Genomic DNA, 18,958 nt, shown 5'->3' on the forward strand with positions numbered 1-18,958 from the left:
CCACCACCGGTATCAAGCGAGGCCTCAATGCATGAGCAGCTAGACTGGCTGTAAAGGAGCCATGGTGTCCACTTTCATCACATAACATCAGAACCTCAGGAGGGCTGTCAATGCCCAGACCCAGGGCATGCATGACCAGATGGCAGCCCACACACAAACACTCATCCCTGTGTCAATGTCTGTAAATAACCTCATCAGTGTCCTCACACAGATTCTACAAAGAATGCCAGAGTCTCCACCAGTGCCTCCTCTAGCATCCCAAGACTTTGCGCCATGTTGCTGGCCTGACAGACAAAACAGGGGTAGGCCCCTCAAAGACATGCCACCACCAAGTGGCAAGGCATGGCAATGGGCCATGAGTGTTCACAAGTGATGCCTTGTAATGACTAGAAACAAGACTTGTTCAACAAGCTTGGTCGGGCCTCTTGACAGATTTCTTGTGCCAGCTAGATGAAAGAAGACAGCTGGGCCCATCCTCACTACAGAATTCCTGTGCCAGTTAGATGGAAGAATTCTGTTGGGACCATCCTCACTACAGAGTTCCTGTGCTAGCTAGATGGAAGAAGACTGCTGGGACTGTCCTCGTTACAAAGTCCCTGTGCTGGCTAGATGGAAAAAGACTGTTGGGCCCATCCTCACTACAGAGTTCCTGTGCCAGCTTGCTGAAGGGGATGGTCTACTGTCTGCCACTGTTGCCCTGCTGCCTAGTTCTAAAGCACTCCTCTATGCTCTGCCCATACTCCATCCTCCTTGATACAGACACCAGTCACGGTCCAGCTGCTGCCTCTTCACATCATGTCTCATCACCTGCTCTTGATGCTTGTGTCTATCTCATCTCATCTCAAGTAATCTCATCTCATCCTGCTTCTGCCTGTATGCTGGTATCTCATCTCATTTGAGGCTGGAACTTCCATGCTTCTGTGTCTCATCTCATCTCATTCTGCTGCTATCTCCATGCTGCTGTGTCTTCTCCTGGAGCTCCTGCCTCCATTATGCAGTGTTTTTGCATGGTCATCAGCCTCCATGCTGCACTTTCCAGTTCTGGCCCTGATACCTGCTAGTTAACCTTTGCTGCTTTGGCCCTTAGGCTTTGCCTCCTTTGAGTGTGCTCTTTCAACATGGACTGTCTGGGGCCTTCACTTGAACTCTGCTACCTTGGTCTTTAGCTATCCCCCCTTTGATGAGGCCTGGTACAGCATGTGACCTTTCTGTGACCGGATCCAGATCCCCTCTGATTTCTTCATATAATTCCAGGATAGCCCAAGAGTTGATGCGATACCTGCTAACCACATAATCCTCTGGCATGCCCAGCAATAAGGCTCATGAAGAAAAGATGAGCTCCCTGTAACTCCTCCGCCCTGCTCTCCTGCATGCCAGGAGCTACCGTGGGCCTCAACCCTATTCCTGTGGGGCTAGTGTTGTGGGCTCTAATGCATGGATTCCCTAGGAGGGGTTGGAACTTCCCTTGCCTGTTTTTGTGATTGTTGTTGTTCCTCTTGTTGCTGTCTGTAGCAAGCCTCCAGAAGAATCAAGTATCCATCAACCAGTAAACTTGCCACAAACATAATGGATTTAGGAAGATAGGCCAGGTAAGAACATGTGTTTTTATTGGCTCAAAAGGGCCAAGAAAGTGTGTCTGATAAAATACCTCTTTTTAACTTCTGCGATAATCATGATGATCTTATCCGTTATCCGCAATAATGGCTCTGGGCACAGGATAAAAAGTTTTTTCTCTTTGGCACCACAAAAAAAATAAAAAGGTGTAGTTATTTCTAATGTTAAATCCCTTGATAGTATACATTATTCTAGTGTTCTATCTATCCAAATTACAAAGTCCTCTCCAGAACCACATTTAGCAGAAAGGTCATCCCCAGCCTGTACAACCAGTGTCGCAGTAGCATCCAGGCACTGCTAGCTATGTCAGAGGGGAGTGTGCATTTCACCTGCGATATCTGGACCACCATGAACACTTCACACTATTACCTCTCCCTGACAGCCCACTGGTGGGACCTGGCCGAGGAGGGGCAGGCAGCAACTCTATTAGTGACCAAGTATCAGGGTGCAGGTGGGCTTTACTGCACACCCACCTGACAGATGAAACGAGTACCTGACAGATGAAACGAGTACCAATACCTCGGCCAATATTCTATCATGCATCAGAGACATGCTGGAGGGCTGGTAGCTACACCAAAGAGCAAAGAATCTTCAGGCAGGGTTCTTTGTCACAGATAATGGTGCAAACATGGTAAAGGCAATATCCAATGGGGGCTTTCAGAACATAAAAGTACATAATGAGCAAGAACTGCACTGAAAGCGATATCGCAGAATACACGAGTGCAGATAAAAGTTCAATCCTGACAGGACACTCACAACGGGTGTATAAATACTGTTTTTTTAATTCTTCAATATGGCAACTCCACTGATTTATACAAGCAATGGCTTAATGGCGTCCCCCGACACGGTCCCGTGTTTCGCCGCGGGCTGCATCGGGAGGGCTCGCCACCAGGAATTCACAGAAAAGCTGTAAAACATAAGTATACATCAGGACAACAAAACAGGGCTTATAACCGACCATAACATAAAAGTGTACAAAAAGTCATAACATACCTGACAGCAAGTATACTTAAAGGTGACAGGGAGCGCACTGCCCTTAATCACTGACAGGTATTTAAAGCTGAATAAGGCGCCAAAAACAGGAGAGCAAACCACGTGGGACAAAAAACCCCGTTCATTGGTTGCCGTTCCTGTAGTGCACCTCAGCAGGAATGCAGACCAACCTATCCTGGTGAATGACAGGCTCTAAATGAAAGGAACTCTAAGTGAATAGAAACCATTCAATGTCCCGGTTCAAACCCTTAGGAGACACTGAATCTAGAGTGAAAATCCAGCGTTGTTCAATCCAGCCGAGCTGTTCAGCATAGTTACCACCACGGGGCGGCCGCGGAAACACCTCAATCACACTGTACACAAGATCTGATAGGATGTGCGATTTTTTTATCCAGTGATCAACGAGGGGTTCATTCTCTCGCGAATGGCAAATGTTAGAGCAATGCTCTATAATTCGGGTTTTCACCATGCGAGAGGTTTTCCCAACGTAAATCAGAGGACCGGGACAGGTGATCACATAAATCACTCCAGACGTGGTGCAGTCAGAGTAAGAATGTAACTGAAAATTTTTTTTAGAGACTGGATGGGTGAAACTGGTAGAGGATGACGTATAGGAGCACACTGTGCATCGACCACACGGGTAGTGACCAATCACGCTGTCGGAATTCGTTGACACGGGAAAATCAGTATGGGATGAAGGTAAAAATAACAAATCACGGTTCGTGTGCAGGGCTCATTTCATCGCTCTTTTAACGACGTGCCTCGGGTACCCCCGGGATATAAAACGAGATGACATTACATGGGCTTGTTTAAGGAACTCGCTCTTGGTGGTACAAAGTCTGCAAAGCCTGAAAAATTGACCGGTGGGAATATTTCTCCGTAATGTACTAGGGTGACAACTCTGAAAGGCAAGTAAGGTGTTACGATCCGTCTCCTTGCGGTGGATGGTGGTCGAGAAACGGCCATCATCCACTGAAACGAGTACATCTAAAAAAGCTATCTGGGATCGGTGTGAACAAAAATTAAACTGGAGATTAGGATTGCATGCATTAAGCCAATTAATGAACATAAATAGTTGTATCTCCGTACCCTGCCAGAGTAGGAAGATGTCATCAATATAGCGAAGCCATAACGCTATGTGTTGGAAACCTTCACCTGGATACACAAAGGAATCCTCAAATTCTGCCACAAAAAGACAGGCCAGACTAGGGGCCATCGTGGCACCCATAGCAGTGCCCTTCACCTGAAGATAAAAAGTGTCATTGAACCGAAAAAAGTTCTTTGTAAGTGCCAATGTGGCTAACGTTACTAACAGGGAGGTGGGGACACGCTTTGGGCCAGTCCGAGAGTTCAAAGTTTTTTCAATGACCTGTAAAGCAGCGGATTGGGGAATGCAAGTATACAGGGAAACAATGTCTAGCGTTACAAACAGAAATGGCTCACTAGGGACGGGTGTCATGTCTAAGATGGTAATGAAGTGTGCAGAGTCCCTAATGTATGACCGAATGAGGGGTACAAAGGGTTTTAAGAAAAAGTCCACGAATTGGGACAGGGGTTCTAAAAGTGAACCAATACCTGCCACAATTGGTCGACCTGGCGGATCCTGTAAACTTTCATGGACTTTTGGCAGGGTGTAAAAAACCGGAGTGATAGAATGCTCTGGTGTAAGAAATTTAGCCTCACGGGGGGTCAAAATGCGGCGATCTACTGCCTCTTCAACCACTTGTTTGATCTGCTGATGTAACTGAGGAGTGGGATCCTCTGTTAAGGGCAGGTAAAAAGAGGTGTCGCTTAACTGTCTCAGGGCTTCAGACATATATTGATTTTTATCCTGGATAACAATGCCACCCCCCTTGTCAGCAGGTTTAATAATGATAGAAAGATCTTTGCAGAGTGACAGTGTGTAATGGTTACTTGAAATAAGCTCAGTCATATCCTGATCTACCAACCGCTCAAAAGCTAAAATAAGCGGATCTCTGGGTCCTGGGGGGACCCATCTTGATTTTGGACAAACTACAGACAGATCTGGGCTGGGGGTAACATCTGAAAAAAACATTTTAATCTTTAGCAGACGGCAAAACCGATGTAAATGTATTTTAAGGTCAAACAAATTGCATTTCACGGTGGGCACAAAAGAAAGTCCCTTAGACAAGACTTCTAATTCAGAAACAGATAAAGAACGTGAAGACAAATTAAACACTGAAGGTGAGTCTATAGCCACGGGTCTGGAATTGCATGGGTCGCTCTGGTGGTACGTGGAGGAGGCTGGGATTGTTGAGTGCGACCTCGTGAACAAGTACTGCGAGTAGTTTTGGTGGATACCCCGGGATCGGGCGGATGTTGGCCTGAGTCTAAAAAAGACGCTGCTATAGACGCATAGCGTGATGATGGTGCATGCATAGAGGAGCTGGATGGAGCTGCTACCGCAGGACGAGTATCTTCCCGAGGTTTTCTCAGGTGAGTTGTCTGACCATCTTCGCCGGAAGAGTCGCCGGATGAATCGTGCGCAAATGTGACTTTCCTTGCAGGTTGTGGGCGGGACTTGGCCATCCATTTATAAACAAACCCAGACTTGTAGTCAGTCTCGTCCCGAATAAACTTTTGATACTTCACAGTTTTTAGATCAGTCCGGAACTTGTGAAGTTGAGCTTAAAATTCAGAGTGCTCCTGGTCAAACGCTTCAGTGGATAGGGAGTGCTTGATAATATCCAAATGATTTGTCAGATCTTCCTGAAGTGAAATCTGTAAATGTTTCGTGGTCTCGATGATAAGCACCATTAAATCCAAGGAGCACTTATTGAGGATCTGATTCCAACGAGTGATAAAAGTGCTGTTATCAGTGTGTAGACGGGGCTCCTTTTGGATACGGAGACCCTAACTTTCAGAACATCCAATGTTTTGCATACACTCTGCACCTGGTAGTGAAGTCAGCTCTAGGTCATTGTCTTGGTGATTGGAGTCCAATCAGCAAGGCAAAGAATACCTGCATACGTTGATACAGACATGCAGGAACATGGCAGGGTACTTCCACAGAAGTATGAAGGCGGGGCAGGTTCTCCATAAAAAGCAGACTTATTTGGGGATGACTCACATGCGTCTCATTCAAAACATTGGCACCCAGTGGAATTCCACCTTTATAATGCTGCAGAGGTTAGTGGAGCAGCAGACACCCCTTCTTGATCTTTCTCTGGAAATGGAGATAGTTGTGCTTAGTCCCCTAGAGCAGTGGTTCTCAACCTTTCTAATGCCGTGACCCCGAAATACAGTTCCTCATGTTGCGGTGACCCCTTGCCCCGCCCTCGCAGGGCGAGGGCGGGGTGAGGGTGGGGCTTTGGTCATATGGGGGCGGGGTTATGGATGGGGTTGGATTTTAGTGCATACTTATTTATTATGACATTTATAAACAGAACCACCATTCCTCATAAAACAATAAAATTAAGAAACATAAAGCATCAGTTATAATAGTAAAACCATACTAATAAAAGAATATTTTAAAATTACTGATAAATAGAATTTCTATTAATTAAAATCATATACATTTTTATAATTTCCCACACACCAATAATATTTCAAAACAGCACATATATCAAATAACACACAATAATTAAAACTAATAAGGATTTTAAAAAGCCCCTGCTGTCCATACATGGGAGCTCTTGATTTCCAGTCACCCTGATATTGTCGAGGATTAGGAGGTTATCCTCTCTCTCTCACACATACACTCACATGTCCATTCTCTCTCACACATACACTGTCACATACTTACACATTCATGCTCTTATACCCACCATAACCTCTCACTCTCACAGACACTGATACACTCTCAGGGTGTAAGACACTCTCACCCCCCCCCCCCCCCCCCCCCCCCCCCCCCCCCCACTCACACACACTCTTACTCCCCTGGATTTTCTCATACACACTCATGCTCTCACTCTTACTGGCTCCCTCACAACCTCAGAGCCTCTCAGATAAAAGTCTATGCAGCAGAAATAATGCTGAATGTTGAGAATTGTGTTATGCAGACTAATCTGGAAAATGCACTAATTTCTACATGAGTCATAATGAATCAGTCCTCAGCTGCAGCCTTCAATTGATTATCCTGGCTCCCTTTAATAATGTTTGCCAAATACAGTTCATGTGCAACAGCAATCCTAATTCTCCACCAGATCAAGCTGATTTCACATCCCACTTCATACTTTGTCACCTCCAGCTGAGTCAAACAATTAATCTAATTACTGCCACTGCTGCCACGTGGCTATTGGGGAGGCGCTGATTGCTGCTATTGGCACCAGTGTTGCCAACCTCGCTTATTTACCGCGAGATTGGGCTTCTTTTTGTAGTCATTCGCGTTTTTTTTTTTCCGATTCGCGGGTTGCTTTTAATTGGGCTATTTTTTCTGCCAGTCGTGTTTTTTTGGGCTTGTTGGGCGGGACTTGTGCTCTGAATCATGTTACAGTGATTGGCTGCTGCGATGAAGCCTGTCCATAGCAGGCGCACCCTATCCCTATATTGCAGCAGTAAGCCAATCAGAGCAGGAGCTGCAAGCCTTGATGATGCACACGTCAGGAGCACATTTTGTGGGCAGACCTAGCCAGCACTGCACAGCATCTCACGTGGGCGGAACGGGAAGAGCAGCACGGCATTGGAGCGCAACAGCAAAGGAATCCAGAGTGTGCAGCTACAGCCAGGTAGCAGGAGGGGAGGAATTAGGATGTAGGGAGGGGGAATGAGTGTGTGGTGACCAGAGATGTGCTGGGAGGAGGGAATCAGCGTGTGGGGGGCCAGAGATGTGCTCGGAGGGGTTACGGAGGGGGGGAATGAGAGTGTGGTGACCAGAGATGTGCTGGGAGGAGGGAATCAGCGTGTGGGGGGCCAGAGATGTGCTCGGAGGGGTTAGAGAGGTGGGAATGTGTGTGAGGGGCCAGAGATGTGCTTGGAGGGGGCTGAGGAGAGAGGAATGAGTATGTGGGGGCCAGAGATGTGCTAGGAGGGGTTAGGGAGGGGGGAATCAGTGTGTGTGGAGCCATAGATGTGCTCGGAGGGGTTACAGAGGGGGGGGAATGAGAGTGTGGGGACCAGAGATGTGCTAGGAGGGGTTAGGGAGGGGGGAAAGAGTGTGGGGGCCAGAGATTTGCTTGTAGGGGGGTGGGGAGGGGGGTATGAGTATGTGAGGGCATTAACTGCTATAAAAAAATAAATTTTTTTTTTTTTTACATCTGCTTCCCTTTCTAATTTTTTGCCATTTCCTTTAATATTGCCTTTTTTTTCTATTTCTTTTCTCTCCACCTGTCTTCTTCCCTCAAACACACAGTCAGGTTCTCATTCTCACATGCATTTCTTTCTCACACACACATACACAGGCTCTCACTGGCACAGGCTGTCTGAGTCTCACACACAGGCTCTCTCACACCCCCACATGCTGCCTTGCTCAAGCACAGGCTCTCACTCTTACATGCTGTCTCTTTCACACACACAGAGGCTCTCACATGCTGTCTCTGCAAACACACACAGTCTCTCAACTCATCTCATACTCGCACACACCTCTCTCTTACCTCTGGGCCTCTTCTTTACGGGTTGCCACAGGATGGGCTCTGCAGCGGCCCTAGTCTTCCCAGCCCGCTGCTCCTCTTCTGCACGCAGCTGAAGCGCCTCCTCCTTCCTGCCCGTGCGGCTCCGGCAGTGTTGCCAGGTTTTCATGAACGAACAAGCACTTTTTTCCAAAAAAACAAGCCCAAAACACATGAGATTGAAACATTTTATTTTTTTATAGCAGTTAATGCCCTCACATACTCATACCCCTCTCCCCAGCCCCCTCCAAGCAAATCTCTGGCCCCCCACACTCTCATTCCCCCCCTCCCAGCACATCTCTGGCCCCCCACACTCTCATTCCCCCCCCTCCAAGCAAATCTCTGGCCCCCCACACTCTCATTCCCCCCCCTCCCAGCACATCTCTGGCCCCACACACTCTCATTCCCCCCCCCTCCCAGCACATCTCTGGCCCCACACACTCTTATTTTCCCCCCCCCCCAGCACATCTCTGGCCCCACACACTCTCATTCCCCCCCCCCCCAGCACATCTCTGGCCCCACACACTCTCATTCCCCCCCCCCCCCCCAGCACATCTCTGGCCCCACACACTCTCATTCCCCCCCCCCCCCCCCAGCACATCTCTGGCCCCCCACACTCTCATTCCCCCCCCCCCAGCACATCTCTGGCCCCCCACACTCTCATTCCCCCCCCCCCCTCCCAGCACATCTCTGGCCCCACACACTCATTCCCACCTCCCTAACCCTCTCCGAGCACATTTCTGGCCCCCCACACTCTCATTCCCCCCCCCCAGCACATCTCTGGCCCCACACACTCTCATCCCCCCCCCCCCTCTCCCAGCACATCTCTGGCCCCACACACTCTCATCCCCCCCCCTCCCAGCACATCTCTGGCCCCACACACTCTCATCCCCCCCCCCTCCCAGCACATCTCTGGCCCCACACACTCTCATTCCCCCCCCTCCCAGCACATCTCTGGCCCCACACACTCATTCCCACCTCCCTAACCCTCTCCGAGCACATTTCTGGCCCCCCACACACTCATTCCCCCCAGTACATCCCCAGCCCCCACACACTCATTCCCCCCAGTACATCCCCGGCCCCCACACACTCATTACCCTCTCCCAACATACTAACTCCTTCCCTCCTGATACCTGGCTGTAGCTGCACACTCTGGATTCCTTTGCTGTTTTTCTCCAACGCTGTGCTGCTGGTCTTCCCGTTCCGCCCACGTGCGATGCTGTGCTGGCTGGGTCTGCCCACAAAATGTGCTCCTGACGTATGCATCAACAAGGCTTGCAGCTCCTGCTCTGATTGGCTTACTGCTGCAATATAGGGATAGGGTGCGCCTGCTATGGACAGGCTTCATCGCAGCAGCAGCAGCCAATCACTGTAACAGAGCACAAGTCCCGCCCAACTTGTGCTCTGTTACAGTCCGCCCTGATTCAGAGCACAAGTCCCGCCCAACAAGCCCGAAAAAACGCGACTGGCAGAAAAAATAGCCGCGGACCGGCAAAAAACCCCAACGGCCCGGTACCGGTGGTTGGGGACCCTGCTTTAGGCGACCCCTGTGTTGTGGTCGTTCGACCCCTGCCGGGGTCGCAACCCCCAGGTTGAGAACCGCTGCCCTAGAGCATCATGATTGGGTAGTCATGAGTCAGCTGGTAAAAATCCTGAAGCCCTTCAAGAATACCATGGAGGAGCTGAGTTCCAAAAGTGCCACCTTGAGTGAAATTATCCCTATAGTAACTATTCTGGAGGAAAATTTGAAGGGCTTTAAACAGGAAGAGGGAATGACAGCAGAGGTGCTGCGTTGTCTGCACTTCTTGCAGAAGCAGGTGCAAGAGAGATTAGGACCTTTAACAAAAGACGACACATACATGCTCGCCACAGTCTGTGATCCCCATGTGAAAGGAAAACTCGCCATATAGTCCGGTTGTCTCTGCCTGCCTCATGTGCTCCAGATATATCAGCACATGGACCTGACCTCATTGCAGTGCCTGTCTCGTGCCTTATGTCACTACAAGGGCCTGACCTCATGTGATGTGCCTGTATGTCTTGCGCCTTATGTCACTACAACCTCATGCGCTATGCCTGTCTGTCTCATCCCTTATGTCACTACAAGGGCCTAAGCTCATGTGCTGTGCCTGTCTGTCTCGCCCCTTATGTCACTACAAGGGCCTGAGCTCATGTGCTGTGCCTGTCTGTCTCGCCCCTTATGTCACTACAAGGGCCTGAGCTCATGTGCTGTGCCTGTCTGTCTCGCCCCTTATGTCACTATAAGAGCCTGACCTCATTGCTATGCCTGTCTGGCCTCCCCTATCAACACCAGAGGGGCCTGTCTACCTCCACTGTGCCTGCCTGTCTTGCCCCTATCAAAACCAGAGGGGCCTGTCTACCTCCACTGTGCCTACCTGTCATGTCCCTATCAATACCACAGGGACATGACTACCTCCACTATGCCTGCTTGTCATTCCCCTATCAACACCACAGGGACTGGACTACCTCCACTGTGCCTACCTGTCTTACCCCTATCAACACCTCAGGGACTGGACTACCTCCACTGTGCCTGCCTGTCATGCTCCCATGAATACCACAGGGACCTGACTACCTCCACTGTGCCTGCCTGTCTTACCCCTATCAACACCAGAGGGGCCTGCCTACTTGCACTGTGCCTGCCTGACATGCCCCTATCAACATCACAGAGACCTGACTACCTCCACTGTGCCTGCTTGTCATGCCCCTATCAACACCACAGGGACTTGACTACACTATTTATTTATTTATTGATTTACTTGTGAGTTTTTCTATACCGAGGTTTGGTACAAGCCTTCACTCCGGTTTACATTTGTAACAACTTTTACAGTATAACAGTAATAGCAGAGATACCAGAATAACAGTCATAATAGAATAAGCAAGTAAACAGTATAACGTTAATAACATAGGCACTAAAATAACAGACGAAGCAATTGAAAACAGAAGATATTGAGTTGAGGTTGAACATCAAAATAACATTAATAATAGTGGGTGTAATGTGTGTTAGTTTGCATGTAGTACATTGAGATCTTGATATGAACAGAAGTGGCCAGTACATTGAAATTCAAGTCTTAATGTGATAGAAGTGCTTGGTGTTGTGATAGTGATTGTGTTGCTGAGTCTCGTGTGTTTGTGTGGTTTAACCAATGCCATCTTTGTAGGCTTGTTGAAATAGCCATGTTTTTAGTGATTTTTTTAATATTTTCGAATTGTTTTGCATCCTTAGTTATTCTGGTAGTGAGTTCCATAGCTGGGATCCCACTATTGATAAAGCTCTCTGTCTTGTAGTTGTTAGTTTGGCAGATGAGAGAGGGGGTATAGCGAATAGAGTTTTGTTTGTGGATCTGGTGTTTCGTCGGGGTTTATGTTGTTGAAGGATGTTCTTTAGTGTGGTGAATTCACTGTTGTGCATTGATTTATGTAGGATTGATAGTGTTTTGTATTCTATCCGTTTTTTGATGGGTAGCCAGTGAAGTTATATTAGTGTTGGTGTGATGTGGTTGAATTTTTTTTGATCAGTTAGAATTCTTGCGGTGGCATTTTGAAGCATTTGGAGTGGGCGTGTGGTGGTTTTGGGGAGTCCAATGAGTAGGGCATTGTAGTAGTCAAAGCTTGCCTGTCTTGCCCTTATCCATTTTCTGCCACTCTGCCTTGCTGCCATATACTAGACGACTCTACTCCTTGTGGTACTCTTGCCACTATCATGGTTCCTCAGTGTGTTGATGCTAGTCTTTCTGCTGCTTTGTCCCTTTATCGGTGCCTTGGGATTTTTTCTGACATCCTTTCTGCTTGCTATGTTCCCCCTTCATTGTGCTGTAGGATGTTGATGCTACTTGTCGGGCCATTTTGTCTCTCGTGCTGCCTTCGAGGGTTCATGCAACTGTTATCGGTCCCCTCTTTTGAAGCTGTGGGGTGTTTTTGACACATACATGCTCGCCACAGTCTGTGAGCCACATGTGAAAGGGAAACTCGCCATATAGTCCTACTGCCTCTGCCTGCCTTATATGCTCCAGATATATCAGCACATGGACCTGACCTCATTGCTGTGCCTATCTGTCCTGCCCCTATCAACACCAAAGGGGCCTGTCTACCACCACTGTGTCTGTCTGTCTTGTCCCTATCTACATCAGAGGGGCCTGTCTACCTCCACTGATTTTCAAAGTTAGTGACATACAAGTTTGCAATATCCGGGGCTACCATTGCACCCATCGCCACCCCATGGGTCTGTAAATAAAAGACATCATCAAATTTGAAAATATTCTTATATAGTACCAACTTCAGAAGGTCTAAAAGGAAACCCTTAGGCACCTTGTGTGGATGAGGACGAATCTGTAAAATCCTTTGCACCAATTCAAATGCTTCATCCTGGGGGATGTTTGTGTACAATGAAGAAATGTCTAGCATGGCAAACCAACAGCATTCTGGTAAAGCCGGAAGATCCTGAAATAGTCATAGCATATGGGAGGTATCTTGCAAAAATGATGGAGCTTCCTTAACAAATGTTTTGAGGAAAAAATCAAGATAATTAGACAAAGGTTCTAACAAAGAACCCTTTCCCACCACTATAGGGTGCCCTGGTGGTGTCGAGCTGCTCTTATGAATTTTGGGCAATGTATACAATACAGGGTGCATAGGATGTACAACTTTCAAAGCCCAAGCCTCCCGAGACATAATAAAGCCTTTCAAAAGACCTTCTTCAACTAACTCTGAAATGACAACTTGTAACTCTTTAGTAGGATCATCCATCATAACTCGATAGTATTCAGAATCCTCTAATTGGCGATGAATTTCTGTCACATAGTCTGTGGTAACCTGTATAACCAATAGCACCGCCCTTATCGGTGGGTTTCACAATCACATCCTGGTTTTCAGCCAACTCTTTCAGCGCAAGATACCTCCCATATGCTATGACTACTTCAGGATCTTCCGGCTTTACCAGAATGCTGTTGGTTTGTCACGCTAGACATTTCTTCATTGTACACAAACATCCCCCAGGATGAAGCATTTGAATTGGTGCAAAGGATTTTACAGATTCGTCCTCGCTTGTAAATCTCCTCCTCTAGTACCCTTCTGCAATTGCTCCAAAATTGACCATCGTAAATCGGTGAAACTATGTTTAGCCTGTATTAGGGATGTACAGCAGGGACGGATTCATCCCATTCAGTATTCATATTCGTGGGGAGCCAAATCCATTGCTTCTGTTCTCAGGGGACCCCGATCCATTCATTAGTTACGTATGTATTTGTTTCCCAAAAAACCCCAATCCCAATCCTTTAAATTTAATTAACTATAACCCCCCACCCTTCAGACCCCCCCCAAGACTTACCAAAAGTCCCTGGTGGTCCAGCGGGGGTCCTGGCACGATCTCCTGCACTCGGGCTGTTGAAGATCGGTATTCAAAATGGCGCCGATAGCCTCTGCCCTTGCTATGTCACAGGGGCTACCGGTGCCATTGGTCGACCCCTGTCACATGGTAGGAGCACAAGATGGCACCAGCCGTCCATTGCTCCTACCATGTGACAGGGGCCGACCAATGGCACCGGTTGCACCTGTGACATAGTGAGGGCAAAGGCTATCAGCGCCATTTTGAATACTGGCAGCCGACAGCCCGAGTGCAGGAGATCATGCCAAGACCCCCGTTGGACCACCAGGGACTTTTGGTAAGTCTTGGGGGGGGGTCAAGAGGGTGAGGGGGTTGTAGTTAATTAAATTTAAAGGGTTGGGATGGGGTTTTTTTGGGAAACGAATACATACGTAACTAATGAACGGATCGGGGTCCCCCGAGAACGGATGCAATGGATGCAACTGAATGCTGAGTAGGTGTAGGGGTTGAAGACAGAGAGAAAGTTGGCAGATGGGGGAGTTTTGGAAAAAGAATGTGCTGGGTGGATGGATAGAGAGAGATAGAGAGACTGAGAGTACTGGTAGTGGGGAGAAAGAGAAGATTCTGGGCACTATAAAAAGGGGCAAAGAGATTGGGGTGATGGTGGTGTGCTAAGTAGAGAATGAAGGGAAAGGAAAAGAGAATGCTAGGGGAGAAGAAGAGTGGAGATATGTTGGACAGCAGGATAGAGAAAAAGGATGCTGGGCACTGTGGTCAGAGGGTAAAAGGAGAGGAATGCAGGTCTTGGCAGAGTGAGAGGTGGAGGCTGAGCAGGTCGAGAGAGAGGCAGATGTTGTGACAGAGCTGCCATCAAAAGGTAGGTGTGTAGGGGATATGGAGCAAGATTGAAGTTTCACCTAGGACAACTTGTACCCTTGCACTAACACTGCATAGGAGTTCACCCAGAAACTCATCAGGTGCAAGATGCTGGTAACTGAAAAAAGAGAATAATCTGCCTTACAGAACATAAGAAATTAAGAAATTCCCATGCTGGTTCAGACCAAGGGATCCATCAAACCCAGCATCCTTTTTCCAACAGAGGCCAAACCAGGCCTCAAGAACCTGGCAATTACCCAAACACCAAGAAGATCCTATGCTACTGATGCAATTAATAGCAGTAGATATTCCCTAAGTAAACTTGATTAATAGCAGTTAATGGACTTCTCCTCCAAGAACTTATCCAAACCTTTTTTGAACCCAGCTACACTAACTGCACTAACATCCTCATCCTCTGGCAATAAATTCCAGAGCTTAATTGTGTGTTGAGTGAAAAAGAATTTTCTCCGATTAGTCTTAAATGTGCTACTTGCTAACTTCATGGAATGCCCCCTATTCCTTCTGTTATACAAAAGTGTAAATAACTGATTCACATCTACTCGTTCAAGACCTCTCATGATCTTAAAGACCTCTATCATATCCTCCCTCAGCCGTCTCTTCTCCAAGCTGAACAGCCCTAACCTCTTCAGCCTTTCCTCATAGGGGAGCTGTCCCATCCCCTTTATCATTTTGGTTGCCCTTCTCTATACCTTCTCCATCGCAACTATATCTTTTTTTAGATGCGGTGACCAGAATTGTACACAGTATTCAAGGTGCAGTCTCAACATGGAGCGATACAGAGGAATTATGACATTTTCCGTTTTATTAATTATTCTCTTCCTAATAATTCCTAACATTCTGTTTGCTTTTTTGACTGCTGCAGCACACTGAGCCAACGATTTTAAAGTGTTATCCACTATGATGCCTAGATCTTTTTCCTGGGTGATAGTTCCTAATTTGGAACCTAACCGTGTAACTACAGCAAGGGTTTTTTTTCCCTATGTGCAACATCTTGCACTTGTCCACATTAAATTTCATCTGCCATTTGGATGCTCAATCTTCCAGTCTTGCAAGATCCTCCTGTAATGTATCACAATCCGCTTGTGAATTAACTATTCTGAATAATTTTGTATCGTTTGCAAATTTGATAACCTCACTCGTCGTATTCCTTTCCAGATCATTTATATATATATATTGAAAAGCACAGTACAGATCCCTGAGGCACTCCACTGTTTACCCTTTTCCACTGAGTAAATTGACCATTTAATCCTACTCTCTGTTTCCTGTCTTTTAAACAGTTTGTAATCCATGAAAGGACATTGCCTCCTATCCCATGACTTTTTAGTTTTCTTAGAAGCCTCTCATGAGGGACTTTGTCAAACGCTTTCTGAAAATCCAAATATACTACATTTCCCAGGATATTGCCGGGGCTCTGGAGATAAATTGAGTCCTTTTCTTCCTTCATGGGGTGAGGGGCATCCTCCTTCCTGGTTTGGTTACCCTCAGGGGTGGTTCCCGCCTACGCCAATGTCTTCTTGGGGTGTGGCCTCCGGCTCTTGGCGAGGGGGTTCCTTTGGCATGGGCCCTTGCTGTTGGCCATTCTTCTCTGAGGATCTCCCTGGGGGTCCAGCAATTTTGGGGTCTTCTGGGTCTTGAGAATCTGATGCCTGATGGGAGGAGCAATCAGATAGGAGTTAGCAATCTGATGTGCGTAACCCTTTTAAAAACCCCCTGTGTGCGCTGAGCCTATTTTGCATAGGCTCAGTGGCGCGCACAAGCCCCGGGACGCTCGTAAGTCCCGGGTTTGCCTTGGGAGGGGCGTGTCGGTAGTGATGCGGCGTTTTTGGGGCGTGTCTGGGGGCATGTTTACGGCTCAGGGGCATTTCGGGGGCGTGGCCGAGTGCCCTGACACAGCAGCCTGTGTCGGGGCCTGCCGCGCTGGCGCGCGTAAGTTACTACTGCCCGGAGGCAGTAGTAACTTTACAGATAAAAGTAAGGGGGGGGGGGGTCTAGATAGGGCCGGGGAGGTGGGTTAGGTAGGGGAAGGGAGGGGAAGGTGCGGTCGGCTTGTGATTTAACTACTCTGAATAATTTTGTATTGTCTGCAAATTTGATAACCTCACTCATCGTATTCCTTTCCAGATCATTTATATATATATATTGAAAAGCATAGTACAGATCCCTGAGGCACTCCACTGTTTACCCTTTTCCACTGAGTAAATTGACCATTTAATCCTACTCTCTGTTTCCTGTCTTTTAAACAGTTTGTAATCCACGAAAGGACATTGCCTCCTATCCCATGACTTTTTAGTTTTCTTAGAAGCCTCTCATGAGGGACTTTGTCAAACGCCTTCTGAAAATCCAAATATACTACATCTACTGGTTCACCTTTATCCACATGTTTACTAACCCCTTCAAAAAAATGAAGCAGATTTCTTAGGCAAGACTTCCCTTGGGTAAATCCATGTTGAGTGTGTTCCGTTAAACCATGTCTTTCTATATGCTCTACGATTTTGATCTTGAGAATAGTTTTCACTATTTTTCCCGGCACTGAAGTCAGGCTCACCGGTCTAGAGTTACCCGGAATGCCTCTGGAGCCCTTTTTAAATATTCGGGTTACATTGGTCACCCTCCAGTCTTCAGGTACAATGGATGATTTTAATGATAGGTTACAAATTTTAACTAATAGATCAGAAATTTCATTTTTTAGTTCCTTCAGTACCCTAGGATGTATACCATCCGGTCCAGGTGATTTGCTACTCTTTAGTTTGTCAATCTGGCCTACTACATCTTCCAGGTTCACAATGATTTTGTTCAGTTCGTCTGACTCATCACACCTGAAAACCATCTCTGGAATTGGTATCTCCCCAACATCTTCATTAGTAAACACGGAAGCAAAGAATTCATTTAGTCTTTCTACAATGGTCTTATCTTCCCTAAGATCCCCTTTAACCCCTTGGTCATCTAATTGTTCAACTGACTCCCTCACAGGTTTCTTGATTAGGATATATTTAAACAAGTTTTTATTATGAGTTTTTGCCTCTATGGCAAATTTAATTTCAAATTCTCTCTTTGCCTATCTTATCAATGTTTTAAACTTAACTTGACAATGCTTATGTTTTATCCTATTTTCTTCAGATGGATCCTTCTTCCAATTTTTGAAGGATGTTTATTTGGTTAAAATAGCCTCTTTCACCTCACCTTTTAACCATGACGGTAATCATTTTGCCTTCCTTCCACCTTTCTTAATGTGTGGAATATATATGGACTGTGCCTCTAGGGTTGTATTTTTAAACAATGTCCTTGCCTCTTGAACACTTTTAACCTTTGCAGCTGCACCTTTCAGTTTTTTTCTATTTTCCTCATTTTATCAAAGTTTCCCTTTTGAAAGTTTAGTGTTAGAGCTGCAGATTTACTTATTGTCCCCCTTCCAGTTATTAGTTAAAATTTGATCATGTTATGATCACTGTTGCCAAGTGGCCCCACCACCATTACCTATCTCACCAAATCCTGTGTTCCACTAAGAATTAAATCTAAAATAGCTCCCTCTCTTGTTGGTTCCTTGTTGCGACTGTCGGTCTGCGACAGCTTTTCCCTGCCTACCTTACTCTTGCAGCTCCTCCCGCTCACCTCGGACTACTGGCTGCTGCGGCATCTATCTGCTGACCTCTCCAGTATCCCCGGACTGGCTTTGGTGCTGCTTCCCGCCATGCTCTTCCAAGGTACCATAGGGTGCGTGCGTGCATGCCGCCCTCATCTTTATTTCCTCATTGGCGCGAACCTCAGTGGCGTCCCCCTGAGATGACATCATGCTGCCCGGATATTTAAGCCTATCTCTTTTGCTAGCTATTTGAGTTAGCAACTACTTGGATTACTACAAATGGGATTCGCTCTCTGTACTGAAGCTACTCTGCCACTCTAGCATTCTCTGGAACTCTTACTGCTAACGGGGTACCCGCTCCTCGGGGACCTCTTCTGCTTCTTTCAGGTGCTATCAGGAACCACTAGTGCTCGCTCCTCGAGGACCCATATTCCCTGAGTCACTGCCTGCATCTACAATCTTCTCTACTTGGAAGACTTCACTAACAGTATCCATCTGTGAGTACAACTACCACCTATTCTATAGTACTGCTTCCCTGGAACCAGGTACTCACTCCTTGAGGGCCTGCCCTCTGTTCCAGTGCCAGACCTCTCGTCTAGTGGAATCGCTGTGTGAGTACAATACCACTGAGTCTCCCTGCTCTAAGGGATCAGGTACTCGCTCCTCGAGGGCCTGCTCTTCCTGTCTCAGAGCTTCACCTATTCTACCTGGGACTCTGTATATTTCTCACTATGTACTCATAACTCTCAGTCTCTTTCTACTACAACACAGCCAAGCAGAGGAACCACTGTTCCAGCGTCCAGTGGGATACTTGCCCAGCCGGGCTCAATATCTACTATTCACTACTGCCACCTCTCGTGGTTTCCAAAACTGTTTAAATAAAGATTCAATTTGTGTTTGTGTGTCCAGAGTCTAGCCTGACACCGTGGTCCCTCACAGGACTCCCCCCCCCCTGTGGGTGTGGTCAGC

This window comes from Rhinatrema bivittatum, chromosome 3 (genome assembly GCF_901001135.1).
Source record: "Rhinatrema bivittatum chromosome 3, aRhiBiv1.1, whole genome shotgun sequence".
NCBI classification, from domain to species: domain Eukaryota; kingdom Metazoa; phylum Chordata; class Amphibia; order Gymnophiona; family Rhinatrematidae; genus Rhinatrema; species Rhinatrema bivittatum.